The 16,904-nt window shown below is 35.4% G+C and overlaps 1 protein-coding gene and 1 long non-coding RNA gene across 4 annotated transcripts in view; one reads left to right on the top strand and one right to left on the bottom strand.

Moving 5' to 3' along the window:
• The window catches only part of LOC143228536 (BCL11 transcription factor A-like), a 115,691-nt gene that overhangs the window by 35,287 nt on the left and 63,500 nt on the right, over positions 1–16,904 (top strand). The window lies entirely within an intron of this gene.
• On the bottom strand, positions 3,408–9,002 carry LOC143228558 (uncharacterized). Its single transcript, XR_013015350.1, has 2 exons — positions 8,132–9,002; positions 3,408–6,468 (listed from the first exon to the last, which is right to left on the bottom strand). It is a non-coding gene; the product is annotated as an uncharacterized LOC143228558 (long non-coding RNA).

Here is a 16,904-nt window from a genome sequence, read left to right as displayed (position 1 = left end):
GTGTTGTCCAAGATACACTCTTAACTACTAATTCACTGGTTGTGAAGAGAAATGGTTTTTGTTGTGTTTTTTTTATCTTACTACTCCAACCAATTGACATTAAAATCCCAAGAAAAACAACGACATTTATTAGTTTTTCACTTAGTAGTTTTTTTATATATCCTGTAAAGTTTTGGTATATATGAGTTTATATAACTCTTCTGCATTTTTAAAGCTATATAAGGTGCATTACCACAGCACACATAACAGATGTGGTTTCAGGTAATTGGTGCAAGTGTACTGTTGGCTTCAAAATATGTTTGTTAGGCATGTCCTTTAATGCTAACTCAGCTATATCAACGACTTCTACAGAGGTTGTTGTAACTATATCGACAGATCCCCCAGGTGTTACTGCTATTGTTGAGTTACCTCTATTTTTAGGTCTCTATTTATTGGTTGCTGTAAAATAGGTTTCCTCTGAGGACTTTAAGACTTAAAAAAACAAGAACTCAATATCAGAAAATTAGTGAAATTATTGGATAACTACTGTTATTTCACACGTTCTTATTAAACGGTAAAAACGTAACAGCGAATGTTAGAACCGTTGTGTACTACTTGAATTGAGTATTGTTGTAACAGTATTTACTTGTTATAATTCAGGTGTAGAGATTGTAACTCTATAGTATCGTGATCGGGCTGATGTCTGAAAATTCGTGCAAGGCTACGTAAAGGTTATCTTGTTATCTATCCCAAAATAAAGGCAGATAGCCAACATTATTCACCGCTAATCGTTGGATTTTAGTGTCATTATTTTAACGTGCTCACGAATTCCAAGTGCAAAGGCGTTTATGCGGCAGCGAGAGACGAACCGTGGATACAAGGCTCGTACCTTATGTATTCGATATGAGCCCAAAGGGTTTGCAAAAATATAAGCTTCCTCTGTTATCTCACATTCGCACTTTCAAGTTGTTCTTGTTGTGTTTTTTTAAAAATTAGAAATAGAGTGGAGAAGGGTAAATAGATTTTTTCTTGATTTCATTTGTAGCAGACCTGGACTTTATAGGGTAACGGTACTGTATTTTGACGGCATTTCCTGTATCCATCTAATCTTGGTCTTTCATCAACACAGGAAGAAGTGAACTTTTACTGCCCAAAGTGATGCCACACTTAAGAAAACACACAATGCCAATAAGTTAGATTTTTATCAGTCGTTTAGACGGAAATTCTATGTCGAAATTCCCAGTTATTTTTCTTGCTGTCTATTACTATCAGTGTATATGTGTATCATGTTATAACATTTGTTGTCTAGGTTGGAACAATGTATTTCTAACAAGAACCTGTACCGAGGAGTTTCATGTCTTTGAACTTGTTATACGAGTATTAGAATAGTTGTTAAACCTCAAAGATGCACATATATCTACATATAGATACATTATTGTTGTTTTTATGATAACTTTTGATTGCATTTCAGTGGTTAATCCTAATCGTTTATGTATTTTGGTAGTTGTTTTCTCTCGAAGTTATAAAATAAACTGAGTTTGAATATTATAAGGTGATAAATTTATTTGTTTGTTTTGAATTTTGCGCAAAGATACTCAAGGGCTATCTGCGTTAGCCTTCCCTAACTTAGCATTATATGACTAGAAAGAAGGCAGCTAGTCATAACCGCCCATCACCAATTCTTGGGCTACTCTTTTACCAACGAATAGTGGAATTGACCGTAACATTATAACGTACCTACGGCTGAAAGGGCGAGCACGTTTGGTGAGATGAGGATTCGAACCCGGGAACCTCAGATTACATGTCGCGTGACTTAACTACCTGGCTATGCCGGGACACATAAAGTGATAAGACCATGTTATATACGTGTACATTTAAACAGCTAAATCAATATTTCTACCTCATAATTAAACGTGTTTCGTTACTGAATGCGTGCATCCTTTTAAAAGAAAAAAAATTACCTGTGCATAAAACAGAAAATAGTTTATCATCTGTCTAAAAATATACGTATTGTAAATTATGCAATCTTTCTTTTTTCTTTTAAGAATTTAATTGGATAAATACGGAATGATCTGAAAAGAAATTAAGTTACTTTAACCTGAAACTAAAATGTAGTTCCTTCACCCAGACCTGAAAAAATCTTAAAAGATCAGACGAAGATCATGTGTTTGCATGGTCACGTGCACGGATCTCCACTGGGTATGAAAATGAATTTTAGCATATGAATTCGAGCTGGTACTAGTGTTCGTTATGAGTAAAAGTCTAAGCTTATGAGTGGGATTTGGTACTACACCAGTGGCAGATGGGAACACAAATCCCATCTGCTAAGCTCAAGAATCCTACTCTTATCTATGGGCCCCTAAAACGTTAAAACGCTCTTGGAAGGTCATTTAGTTATGTGTTCAGGGTCGCTGAACCCGAATATGACATTTAGCCATTCTTGGGGATCACAGAAAGTACCGTATTTGAAACTATGTTCATACTTCACTCACAAGTTAGCGAGATCATATTTGCCACCAATACTCGTTAACAATTGTTGCTGTTGTTTTGAATTTCGCGCAAAGCTACTCAAGGGCTATCTGCGCTAGCCGTCCCTAATTTAGCAGTGTATGACTAGAGGGACGGCAGCTAGTCATCACCACCCACCGCCAACTTTTGGGCTACTCTTTTACCAACGAATAGTGGGATTGATAGTAACATTATAACGCCCCCACGGCTGAAAGGGCGAGCACGTTTGGTATGACGGGGATTCGATCCCGCGACCTTCAGATTACGAGTCGAACGCCTTAACCCACTTGGCCGTGCCGGGCCTGTACTCGTAACAAAGGACGGGTGTCAAAATTTATTTTATTTTTCGTCGGGTAACTACAGAAGTAACTGGGGTAATAGAGGATCTTAACTGGTCCACTCAGGTGTCTGTGAATCATGATGGGGTGCTTTAAATCCTATAACAAATTCTGGGGCTATTTTATATTAGTCCAATTAAATCTAGTTTGTTTGTTTTTTTGCTGTCAAGGTCTCTATTGTATATACCTTTGAAATACGTTGAGTTTATTACTGTTTCTTTGACATATGTTTGTTCGTTTCTCGTATTATAATCACACAGAAAAATATACAATAACAACATTTGAATAATACTATTTCTCGAGCATATTTCTAGTTATATTGCGTAACCCTTGTAATAATATTTTCGGGATATTTGTTAACTAACTGCACATTCAAAACAAAAACATTTTTTGATAGGCTGTTTCATTCATGTAAGATGATCTGGAATTGGTTTATAATAAATTAAGTGATAGAGATTAATTATATTCCATTAATTAAACGTTGCATAAAATAATCAAATAGTGATTATTAACTGAATAACATTAACATTTCTTTGTGTTATTTGGTCGTGCAATCATGAATCTGAAAGTTAAAACAATTCATTCTCCTTGTTATAATGTTTATTTTATTAAGTTACACAATTGATATTGGAATAGCGAGGACATACTTATTTATGTAATGAGAAATTAGAATAATCAAAGTACATAAACATAAATAGTAACCACTCAAATACGTTTTTTTTTTATGTTTATGTATTTACGTCACCTGGTAGCTAAACGGTAAGACTCAATATTTGTAACGTTAGAATTCGGGGATCGGTTTCTGCTGCCGACAAAGTTAATTGTTTGTTTTGAATTTCATGCAAAGCTACACGAGGGATATCTGCGCTAGCCATCTCTAATTTAGCCGTACAAGACCAGAGGGAAGACAGCTAGTCATCACCACCCACCTCCAACTCTTTGGCTACTCTTTTATGAACGAATTATGTGATTGATCATCATTCCATAACGCCCCCTTCCACGGCTGAGAGGACGATCACATTTGGTGGGACGGGGGAGTCAAACCCACGACCCGCAGATTAAGAATCGAACGCTCTAACCACCTGGCCACATTAGGCCCATTAAATAAATAACTGTGCATCTTGGCGCTAACAAAAATAAAACAAAACAAAAACTACTCATTATAAACAAACGTTTCTGCTGTTTGTCTCTATTCATAAACATTTTTGTAAGTTTCACAGTTGATTTCCTTTATAGTAATAAAACCAAATAAATTATTTATTAAGTTATTTTTCAGTTTTGATCTATGTAATTAACCTTCTATGTTTAGAAAATATTGATAACTACGTTTGAATTTACGTACAAATGGGTTATTTTAAGAGCAGTGTTTGAAAGACAAGGACGTTTAAATGCATTCACATAGTGAAACGCGTTAGTTACAAATTATTTAATAAACACACATGGTTTTGTGTTAATACGGCATTCAGTATAATAAAATGAACTAAATGAAATGATAGTTACTTTTCGTTAAACACGTGCTCTTAAAGAACACGTGACTTGAAAGCTTTGTTCAGAGACAACAACACAGGAATAGATTGTCACAATAAGAGACATTATTAATAGATAACTGATACCTATCCATCGTTCTCAGGGTGGTTATTCTTATTGGCCACTAACAACAAGACAGTGTGACAACTTGATAACATGGCCAAACAGTGACTGGACAGAACAGAAGAACCCGACACGAGCCCTAAGGGCCTAATGCGAGAAATAAGACAACGTTTCATTCCCATCGTGGTACCTGCCCATTAGTGGTAGTGGAACTTAACTTGTCAGCCATTTGATCTCATCAATGCAAAGGTAGTGGAGCAGGTCTTTATTCTGATACAGCTGCTTGGCTTTTTTAAAGGAATGGTTTTCACGTGCTCTCTCACCGACCAATAGAATCAAGTTATAGTAAATTTAACTTTTCTCGATATGCTGTCAATCATCTTTTTAGTGGACATCTTACCTACGTTATTTTATAAGTAAATAAAAATGTGTTTAAGATTACCTAAGGCATTGTTGATTAAGTTTTGTTTTAATAATAACTGATTATTTCCATTAACTTGATAGCTCTAGATGCTTTAACCTATATTGAAATATTCTTGTGAAATGCTGTTCCATAACTGAAAGTTTGCACTTTGTGGTTCTCACTTGGCGGATAAATAATTAACATTTTCTCTTCGTTCCTTTTGTATATCGAATTTTACTCTCGTTGAAATAATTAAGTCAGGCATTACGAAGTGAATATGACAATAAAAAGGGAAAATGAAAGTTAAATATATGGCATTAGATTACCCAATATAAACTAGTGTATCATTGTTATTTGAATACGCAATTTTACAGTTAAATTTCATTCTCTCATCAGGATTACTTTTAACTCTTGTTCTACAAATCCAATAGATATCCTTTACCGTGACCTTTGGCTCTTCCCACCCCTCTAAAAAAAACAACAACAAAAATTTATTCCTCAGAAGTTTGGACACAATTACAGTTATATTAAACCAAAATTTGCTGTAAGTAACACAGTTTTATGCCTATGTTATGCTTAGAATTTCTTTTGTCAAATGTGGTATGTTTCAACTTCTGGGGTGGGGGTTATTAGCTGTTGAGAAACAACATAATGACGATAAAGAAATAAAGGTATTAACTATAGAGGAACACGTAACACCTTTGTTATATATAATTAAAAACAACAACACTGGTTAAAGGAATAAAGAACACTTTTATCATGGAAGAATTTAAAATCACTTGGTCTGAAGGAACACGTAACACCTTTGTTATTGACGAGTTAAAAACAAACACTGGGTTTAAAAGGATAAATAGCGTAGAAACCATCCATACAAAACGGTTATTGTAGCGACCAAGCTAAAGAGGTTAGTCACATATGCATAGGTTTCTTACCCCTGAACTATCAATGTTTACGATAACCCATCAAGAGTGGGTAATTATAAGAGTTACATAACACTGTAGACGAACTGTGGTAATTACTACCACAGTTTTCCGGCAGATAACAAGCCTTTTATCAACAACCGAGGATTTCCCTGATACAAACAACGAGATGCGAACAGCCAGTTGGACCACTCTAGTCGGAGCCTGAGGCGCCATCAGCTCATTGGCTACCTGGGTCACTTTTTGTGTGTGACTTAAAGGTTGAGGTGATCGGCTAGTAGATTTGGGCCACGCATCATAATCAAGTGTTTTTTTCACGTAGATTGTCGCGTCTCTTTACATCAATTTATAACTGCAGCTGTTCGTCGGGTATTAAAACAATAAACAACGTTGGTTGCTGATCACCTGCCCTTCATGCATACTGGAGTCTCTACGAAGATCTTGACCCGATGGCTGACCAAGAAGTTCAATGGACCCTCTGCGTCAGTCAGCAGCTCCCAACCTCACTCAGAATGTTGTCTTAGAGTTCAGCCCCAATGGAATGTTGCCTTAAAGTAAACTGTTCTTGTTTGCTACCTTTATCCCCTGAAATCCTGATCTGGTGAAACTTGTACACCCCTAGGCTAGCGGCCTCTAGCGTTAAAAACATTTTAAAATACCTCCCAGCTGTTGTAGTTCGTCTTCCTTCACCACTGTCTGATCAGCCTGTCTGTTGTATAACTGCATGAAACTGGAAATAATAAATGGTGAATCAAAATTACAGTAATTTCATCTTGGAAATAATAAGGAACCATTTATCTATTGCATATGTATCAAACATTTAATAGTATGCATTTTTAAGTGGCTATGAATAATTTTCCCGCATTATTTATCTATTATAAGTACCTAATAAAGTTAAATAGTGGATAAGAACCAGACGTAAAGTGCCATTCCTAAAATTGTTTTAATTACATGTTTCGCAAACAGCACACTGAAAATATATAAATGAAATGATTTACTAAATTAACTTCACTCGAAGCAGATGCAACCTTCGGTTCCAATACGTTTGTTCTTCCTTATTGGTTTATATTTTGTTATCATTGCTATTGAAATAGTTACATAAAAATGCAACGTAACAACCACAAAACAAAAATTATTTAAATATACAACCGTCGTAAGAGCTTCATGACATATCAGTATTTGTTCATCAACCGTACTTTCAGAATACACATTGAATACAATTATGTCTCAATCTCTAAATCTTATGAACACCTAAAACATCATTGTAAGAAAATGCAAGTGATAGTTCAAAGCGATTCAGTCAAAACAGTCATTTAAATGTTCATAGAAAATTTTTATGTATTTAAAATATATTACAGTTCAGTATTACAATGTCATTTTTAATCATTTTTAGGGTCCATTGGGTTGTGACCAAAAGTTTTTTTTCTATTTTATTCACTTATTTTTGTAATTCAAACAGCTAAATCGTATTAGTCGTAAACTTTAAAATAATTGTTTTACATATAATTACATGTGTGAATTTTTAAGCATTATTGGTTTTAGTTTTCTGGTTTACTGCTTAACGGCATTTCTAATCAGTTTTGTTACAGGAAATAAAACTTTTTCCTGCATACGTTACTTTTTAAATTATTTTATTTGTAATCTATGTTGTTTGGGTTACATTTAATCAGAAGTTCTTAATCATCTATACGTTAAGCAGATACCACACACATCCAGTGGCGTACTTGGGTAGGGGATAGAGGGTTCTATGTAAAATTACGTGGGATGTAGAGACCACAAAAATAATTAGCCCCTGGACACATACAACCTTAAATTCGCTACTGTATTATACTATTACTATACTACTTCAGATATTTAATTAGGCTAAAAATTATTAAGAATAAGTAAACAATTACAAAAGTAATAATTTTAATATACAGGTCCTAATATTAGCATCACTTTCAATACTTTACACTCAGTACACGAAATAAAAGTTCCACGAAATAAGCTGCGAATAAAATAATTTTATTCTGTTAGGCTTAGTACTGTGGAAGGCAATGCGTGATCTGTACGAATTCTTTCAACTCAACCGTAACAAAAAGAAAATAATTAGAGCAGTTCTTAAGGTTATTTTATCCGTCACTTTTTTTTACTGCGTATAAAGATAGACTCAGCAGTAATTCTTCACATGGCGATCAGGGTTGGCATGCTAATCACTTGAGTATTAATTCCTAATCAGAATAGCGGAATTACAGGGAATAGATGAAGTTCTTTTCAGATTACCTAATGTATATTATCATTTACACTCAAAGCTATAGACAATGACGCCATTTTTGCATTGGAAAATAGTTCTCGGAGTAGAAAATTAATAACAAAGGCATAATTCAGACTATGATCTATTCTTTTGTACTTACTTGAAAGTAGGGAAAATATTTAGAAACACAAAGCCACCTAGCGGCAGTTAGAAATAAACTTCCCATACGGACGAGCTCTGTAACGTGTAATTACTAAACAAGTGTACGTGTATATTAGGTCCAAATGAGCTGATGACTAACATAGAGTAAAGCTGCTCGTAGACTCACAAGTATTCGTTTATGTAACGTTTGGTAACTGAGTTGTATAACACGTGCATTCCAAATGTTGTCTGAATAACACGACGGGAAACAGAAATGGGGCTTTTATTATTTTGTATCAAAACGTCTTAAACTTACGTATTTGTCTGAAATCGTGAAAATGTTAATGTTTGTGCGCACGTCTGAATGTACATAAGAGATTAGCGAAATGCTAATAATCCAAACTTACTTTATGTTATTGATAAATAAGGTTCATATAATCGATAATTATCTACGTAGCCTCATTTTTTTTCTACAATTGTGAAATAAGTCGTCAAATGTTAACACTTTCTGAAGTAACGATGATCGTGAAACATGGTTTACGTTAACTACCGTGACTGTCTAACCCTATTGCTATCAAAAATTAATTAAATTACTTCTTAAACCAATTAAGGGTTTCCTTATCTTTCGCCTAAGAACAAAATTACATTGTAACTGAAAGGGAATGTCATATTCCCGGTTACGTCCCTTTGAAATATAAACAGAACAATCTTTAAATCAAATAGATAAATAGAAAGAGATTCGTGTCTATTAAAGCGATTTTCGGTAGCCGGACATTATTTCTCAGCATTTGCCACCGGAGTCACGTGATTTGTATAAAACTCAGCTCATTTATATATATATTAAATGAAATTCAGCTTAATAGAATTGTGTATTGTATACACAAGCTTAATATTAAAATATTAACAATACTTAGATATTATAGTCTTATTCCTTACAACAGTTAATATTGTAATTGTATTTGTTTCTGGTTAATAAATTATTTGTGAGAACTGATTAACAAGCCCATGTTTATCGAACACGAATAATATTGTGAAACCTGTGTTGAAATATAAATATAATGCAGCATATATTTTGACTGTTCCATATTTCCATTGGTTTACATTATACGTACAATGTTTATTATTGTCGGGCATCTGTTTTGAACATAAACGGCTATAATGTCATTGTTTCTTACTTTTCGGAACGTAACATTAGAGGTTTCAGTGTCAGGAAACGAAACGTGTCAGTGAAACGTCTAGAGGGCCCGGCATGGCCAAGCGTGTTAAGGCGTGCGACTTGTAATCTGAGGGTCGCGGATTCGCATCCCGGTCGCGCCAAACATGCTCGCCCTCCCAGCCGTGGGGGCGTTATAATGTGACGGTCAATCCCACTATTCGTTGGTAAAAGAGTAGCCCAAGAGTTGGCGGTGGTTGGTGATGACTAGCTGCCTTCCCTCTAGTCTTACACTGCTAAATTAGGGACGGCTAGCACAGATAGCCCTCGAGTAGCTTTGTGCGAAATTCCGAAACAAACAAACAAACAAGAAACGTCTGGAAAAGAAAGCGTGTAAATAAGCTTGCGTTTTTCATTTATTCCCTTCACACATTTGAAACCTCAACTTAGTATAACTTGACAGTTGACAATTTCATATTTCGTTCAGTGTAGTGTCGTGGGCTCAAACGACAACTTAAGCACTTCGCGTTTCTTTCAAAGTCTGGCAAGTAATTTATTGTTCAACGAATATAGCACAGATAGCCCTCGAGTTGCTTTGCGCGAAATTCCCAAACAAACAAACAAACAAACAAATTCAACGAATATTCGGTTTGCCATTCTCACGTTAGTATTTTGCTGTGGTGGAAATCTACACTGTGAGAAGTTCTGACCTCACGTGAACATTCACTATTCTCACACGTGTTAAGTTAGTGTGAAATTTATTGCAAATATTGTTTGTTTAATGAGATCAACGTCAAAGTCAAGGTAACATGTACAAGCTATTACCACTTCGCGAGTGTCAGGACCTCGTGAACGGTTTTACCCTCACGTTCGTTTCCTCGAGAAAAAGTATTAACATAAAACTGTCATCAATTCAAAGCTTAACAAAGTCTGTTTTATTTCGTTTTTGTTCTTTTATGTTTTGTTGTTTTCTCTATCGTGTCGATGTTTACTGAAAATGGTTATGTTTGAATTACTAGGTCGCAAGTATCATTAGCCTTCGGTAATTTGTAAATTTTAATTTTACTTAGTTTGAAATTTGTTTTATGTTCTTTTTCGGGAACTTAGTTTACTATATAATATCAAAAGTCACAGATATTTGACAGCGTAAGTAAAACGTGAAGAAAAGTCACCCGACTAGCTCCTGTGCATCAAATAAATCAATTTCAGGGATAAGATACCTTTAACAATGATTTATTTGATACGTTGCAGTTTGGTCTCACTTTTTGGGGTATGTTACCGTTATCAATGATTTACTTGATACGTGGAAATCAGTTGGGTCTCACTTTCAGGGAATAAGTTACCGTTATCAATGATTTACTTGATACGTGGAAATCAGTTGGGTCTCACTTTCAGGGAGTAAGTTACCGTTATCAATGATTTACTTGATACATGAAAATCAGTTGGGTTTTACTTTCAGGGAATAAGTTACCGTTATCAATGATTTACTTGATACGTGGAAATCAGTTGGGTCTCACTTTCAGGGAATAAGTTACCGTTATCAATGATTTACTTGATACGTGGAAATCAGTTGGGTCTCACTTTCAGGGAATAAGTTACCGTTATCAATGATTTACTTGATACGTGGAAATCAGTTGGGTCTTACTTTCAGGGGTAAGTTACCGTTAACAATGATTTACATGATACATCGTTATCAATTAAGTCTCTTTTTCTTCCGTTTTGTTGTCATGTTTTATTTATGCAGAAAAGAAAAAAAATGTCATTTTTAATATTATAATCAGAAGAGCACAAAACGTGCTCAGAATTAGGTTACCGTTATTCTGTTTATATGAAAAAACTTTTATCCCATGGATAATGAAATGAGTTATCACCGATCGCCGAACAAAACCAAAAATTATACGTCTCTAATTTAGCAGTGTAAAACTAGAGGGAAGGCACCTAGTCATCACCACCCACCGCCAACTCTTGGGCTACTTTTTTGTCAACGAATAGTGGGATTGACAGTAACATTATAACGCCCACACGGCTGAAAGGGCGAGCATGTTTTGTACGATGGGGAATCGAACATTTATGCATTGTTAAATAGCTATGAATAATTTTCCCGTATTATTTATCTATTATAAGTACCTAATAAAATTAAATAATGCATAAGAACCAGACGCAAAGTGCTCTTGTTTCTTAAAATTCGCGCAAAGCTACACGAGGGCTACCTGCGCTAGCCGCCCCTAATTTAGCAGTGTAAAACAACTATCATCCCCACCCACCGCCAACTCTTGGACTACTCTTTTACTGCCGAATAGTGGGATTAACCATAATATTATAGCTCCCCATGACTGAAATGGCGAACATGTTTGATATAACGGGGATTCGAACCCACGACTCTCAGATTACAAGTCGAGCGCCCTAACCACCTAGCCTTGCCGGACTGCTACATATAAAACAAAAACTTAAGAAGAAAAATAAGGCTGAGACAAAGTTGATATTTTAAAGATGTTTACATGTTTCTTTGTCTCGTCACGTGACGTCACCTGGTTACCATTTGTGCATCTTCGCAAACTGCGGTCTGTACAGCTGAATACCTTTATACAGCTTGTGCAATAATTGACAGATCTGCAACAGTGACTGGCCCGTAGATAGTACCACTACCTCGTACAGTTTGATAGTTAACGTGCACCTAGCTTTTCGTGTCTCTTTCACAGCTGGCACTAATTTTTTATTATCTGAAAACCACTTGTGTTACGGGGAACAAGACAAACGATCGCATACGTTTATTATGTCGTGTGAAAACCAGGTCATTTTGATGGAAAGGTAGAATTCACATTACAGTTAAGATGGCAGAGTAACTGACTACCACTGGTTAAGTGTTCTTACTTACACCTTTGGCCTGGACACTCTGGCTGATCGATGGGAAAGATTTGAACGGCGTGTCAATTTCTCATTGTGTCACCTTGGTGGGCTCTTTTCTTGAAATATTTTCAGTGACACAGAAGTCGGTAGCAGGTCGTGCGAGTTTAGAAAATTTACACTTTTAGGATTTAAAACGTAATAACTGTTTCTGTGCCGGTAATGAAATTTCAACAACAACGACGAAATCATTAGCTCATGAGAAACTTTATATGTTGAATTAGGAAAATAAATAGACACAATCTTAAAGAAAATCACTGACTTACAACACTAAAATCAGGGGTTCGATTCCTCTCGGTGGACACAGCAGATAACCCAATGTGGCTTTGCTATAAGAAAACACATACACTTTATTATCATAAAATCTTATGTAAAAACTGCGCATGTGCTAACTAACGTAAAGTGTTTTACTAGAAGGTCGATCGCTGTATCGGGTTTTGTTTGTTTGTTTTTTAGACATGTGGTCATGAATAAGTACTAATATTGTAAGTATTTAAACACACATTTCATTTTTAAGCACAATGACATACAATACGCTAACTCTGCTCTTACCCTAGTGGATATCAAAACGTGATTTTTAGTGCTTTGAGCCCAATGACTTGCCTCTGAGCTACGAGAGACACACTTCTGTACGCTCGTACAAATAATATGCCACGTTATTTGGAAGATCCAAAAAAGAGAGGAGTCCAACTGGCTAAAATAAAAAAGTGAATTATTATTTTAATGGTAATGTTTTAATGGTAAAAATAGATAATTTTATGTTATTTCAGTGCCATATTCGTTGCTGTATTTGTTTAGGAGATTTCTCACAAAGCATTGTCGTTAATAATTTGGAACTGTCAGACTAGAGAGAAGGTAGCTAGTCGACAACATCCACTGCCCAGTCTTTTATTATTCTTGGCTGACCAAATAGAGTGATTTGACCATCACTCTTATAGTGAACCTACTGCTTGTAGCAGTTTACAACGAACTAATAACTCTCAAATTGAAAGTGTCAGCACGCTACACTAGGCCACGCTCGACCCATTTCTGCAAGATGATTTTCGTTAACATTCTTAGAACTGAATTTTTATTTCTATTTTCGCTGAGATAAATAAATAAATGTGTGTGTGTGTGTCGCAGCTGATAAAAAAGAAGCCTTCAGTCAGTGATCTTCAATACGTGGGATGGCAGCAACTTCACTGGCACGTGAAAAGTTGTTTTATTAACCAGTGCTGGAACAAATCGTTATCAGAAAGGCAAGACAACTCTCACGGAGATGAAATGGATACACGACCCCCCAGAATATGACTCTCTTCTACCTTTACCTCCACATGGACGTGTTCGTGGGAAAACTGAACCAACTCTCAAAAATACCGCATGGCTTCTTAATCTTCGATGGTTGAATGAATAACAACCCCCCTGGTGAGCTGTATTCATATCTTGTAAACAATACATCGTGTGATAAAGATTTTGGCAGACGAAGTTTATCCCGACTGTCGTTTTAGGAACAATATTAAATTGCTGTGAAATGCTGAATTAATTTAACTTTGTGATGTGTCCTATTCACATTACTGTGTTCACATGTCAGTAAGTCAATTTCAAGTCACATTACGAGGTACACATGTCAGTATGCTCGTACACTTCACGCTTTGTTGTCCCTTGTAAGAAGCCACGGTGGCATCAGGTTGTGAAGACGGGCACTATTGTACTGATATATCACCACGTGCTCAAAATAAGGCACAATAAAACAAAAGGGCAGGTAATGATCAGTTAAACTGTTTATAAATTAAACCATTCACATAAAATAAATCGAACTTAACTAATCAACCACATAACTTTAGTTGAAATCTGACAGACTAAAACATTTTGTTTATTATTACCTCCGCCACTGATAGTGGTCGTAAGTGTGTTTGTGTGGTTTGTCAGCAAGAGTTCTCGAAACTGATTTTGACGAAAGCTAGTATGTATATATATATATATATAGTTGGACTTCGATACAACTTAGAAGTGATTAGGTTTAAAGGGTAAATAAAGGTCAAAGAACAAGACCACAAAAATTTCAACTTGGGGATCAGTTTTTCACAGTATTTTTGCTCTATAACTCAGTCAAAAATGATTGGATTTTGAATAAACTTGGTAGATACATGTAAAACATTACCCATTATTGTCGTGCCAGAAATGGTCCGTGTCTGTTCATAACGACAGACACACAAACACATTTTCGTATTTTTTGACACCCGAATGTGATCACCTTTGCGTGGCATAGCAAGGTATGCGCTCAACTGAGTGCCATTCTCGTTCGGAAGATGCTATCAGTTTAGATATATCTAATATTAGTTAGTAATTTATCAACATGATGTATGTATTCGTTTGTTTTCTAGATACACATGTGTGATCCGTATTTTTCTTGAACTACCTGAAAAAACTCGGTCATCACCAGCATCAATACAGTGACTACTAATTAATGAGTCATGACTGTCACCTGAGGTCGCTTTACTTGGTTCTTCGATAGTGAAGATATTACAGATTAAATTCTCATTTGATCGAAACGTATTCTCTCACCAAGTTTTAAGACAGACGAGCAATCAATGTATTTACACTGTACGTTTTGATAAGTAATTTTAGAGAATCATTGAAATTATTTTAGTTCCTTTGTTCGTAACTTGTTAAACACAAAGCTATGCAGTGAAATAAGTGTGCTTTGTTCACTCATCACAGTTATTAAAATCCGACTTATAAGTCCACAGATTAACTGCTCAGGCACTGGGGGGGGGAGGGGAATTAATTGTCAGGCATTTAAAAAAAATCAATTTTATCTTTGAGGAAATCTTAATATAGAGTGTGCCTATGTACAAAAATATTATTCAGACGTAGCTATTTGTATTGGACGTTGATATGTGACATTATTATGCTACTGATGTGACATTCAACTTTGTCAGTTATCGAATATGCCAATTTAATCAAGAATCTGTGCGGTATTTCTCCGTCAAAAATTGTTAACAAGTGGATTGCCGGTTACATAACTGCAGAAGGTTTAGCTGTTGTAAGGTTAACAGGTTTTTGTATTTTCCTATTAAAATACGGTCACTAGTGAACGTCAAACTCTGGACGATGACCATCCCTCCCTCCGTATAAATGACAAAGTTATTGCCCGAAGGAATTTGAGCAGAAGATAGCCAATAAATGTCACTCAGACAGGATTGTGATCTCTTTTGTATCGGACCACTATTTCCGCAATAGTTCAGCTTTTGCACCGTTTCCAATGCCTGTAATGTGACTTTTAGCATACTTGCGGCGTTCTCTGTGGGCTATAAATAACATGGAGTGGGTTTGGGAAGTCAACCATATTCATATTAACGCTTCAACCCATTGCAATGTTCAAACTTTTTTCAAATAAAATTTGTCTGTGTATATTACAGATGAATTTTGTTTTCTATTAATGGCCATGGCCATGGTTTTCAAGGGGGTGTAATGGGGGTGATGCTTATAATGAACCAAGGGAACGAATGAGATGATTTTTTTCTTCAAATATCCGTAAACTAAGTGATGCGTTTTTAATTCGAATAAAATATTTTATAAACATTTCTCATGAAATAATTCGCATTGTAAAAAAGACGTTTCGTCAAACCATTCGATTTGTGAAAGTAACACGTTAAATTACTGATGATGTTTCTCACGGCTTCAAAATAAAACATAAACGTGAAGTTTGGACATTAGTGATGTAAACGTATAACGTGAAGTTTGGACAGTAGTGATGTAAACATATAACGTGAAGTTTGGACATTAGTGATGTAAACATATAACGTGAAGTTTGGACAGTAGTGGTGTAAACATATAACGTGAAGTTTGGTCATTAATGATGTAAACATATAACGTGAAGTTTGGACATTAGTGATGTAAACATATAACGTGAAGTTTGGACAGTAGTGGTGTAAACATATAACGTGAAGTTTGGTCATTAATGATGTAAACATATAACGTGAAGTTTGGACATATAGTGATGGACATAAAAACATATAACGTGAAGTTTGGACATTAGTGATGTAAACATATAACGTGAAGTTTGGTCATTAATGATGTAAACATATAACGTGAAGTTTGGACAGTAGTGATGTAAACATATAACGTGAAGTTTGGTCATTAATGATGTAAACATATAATAGTTTTAAATCACATATTCTGTGGATTAAAATAAGTGATTTGATCTTTAAGACAAATAAACAAAACACACAGTTCATGTTTAGGAATCATAAATAAGATACAGTTAGTTACCATATCATTCAGAAATGTTGTACTCTGCTCATTAATATCATATCTGTAACTCTTGTTTTAACCCTAGAATTACCAATGAGGTTCCTAGAAAATTTTAAACTTATCTTTCGTGTGTAGTAATCTGAGGTACACCTTGTCTTTCTACTTGAAATTCAACTTTTAAAAAATTCTATTGCTAGCTTTACTTAAACGTATACTGAATTACATCAAGTGAAACTTCACACATGTAGACTGTGGTTACTAACCAACTTCTGTTTATTCTCATTGACTCATTGGGTTGTAGTTTCTGGGGGTTAAACTCTAAGGGACACTTAGTTTAAGCGCTCGTGACAAGGGACAGGACTGTCTCTGACATCACCCTAACAGTTGTTGTTTATGGATATTGATGCTATATATATAGCACTCAGACCACTGCTATGTCTGCTGCATCTAAGCCTGCTTGGGAGAAAGAGCCTAACATATTCTCCTTTTTTTCACTCAT

This window comes from Tachypleus tridentatus, chromosome 1, assembly GCF_004210375.1.
Source record: "Tachypleus tridentatus isolate NWPU-2018 chromosome 1, ASM421037v1, whole genome shotgun sequence".
Classification (NCBI taxonomy): Eukaryota; Metazoa; Arthropoda; class Merostomata; order Xiphosura; family Limulidae; genus Tachypleus; species Tachypleus tridentatus.
The sequence above is the reverse complement of the archived record's forward strand: the minus strand, read 5'-3'. Positions and strand labels throughout refer to the sequence as shown.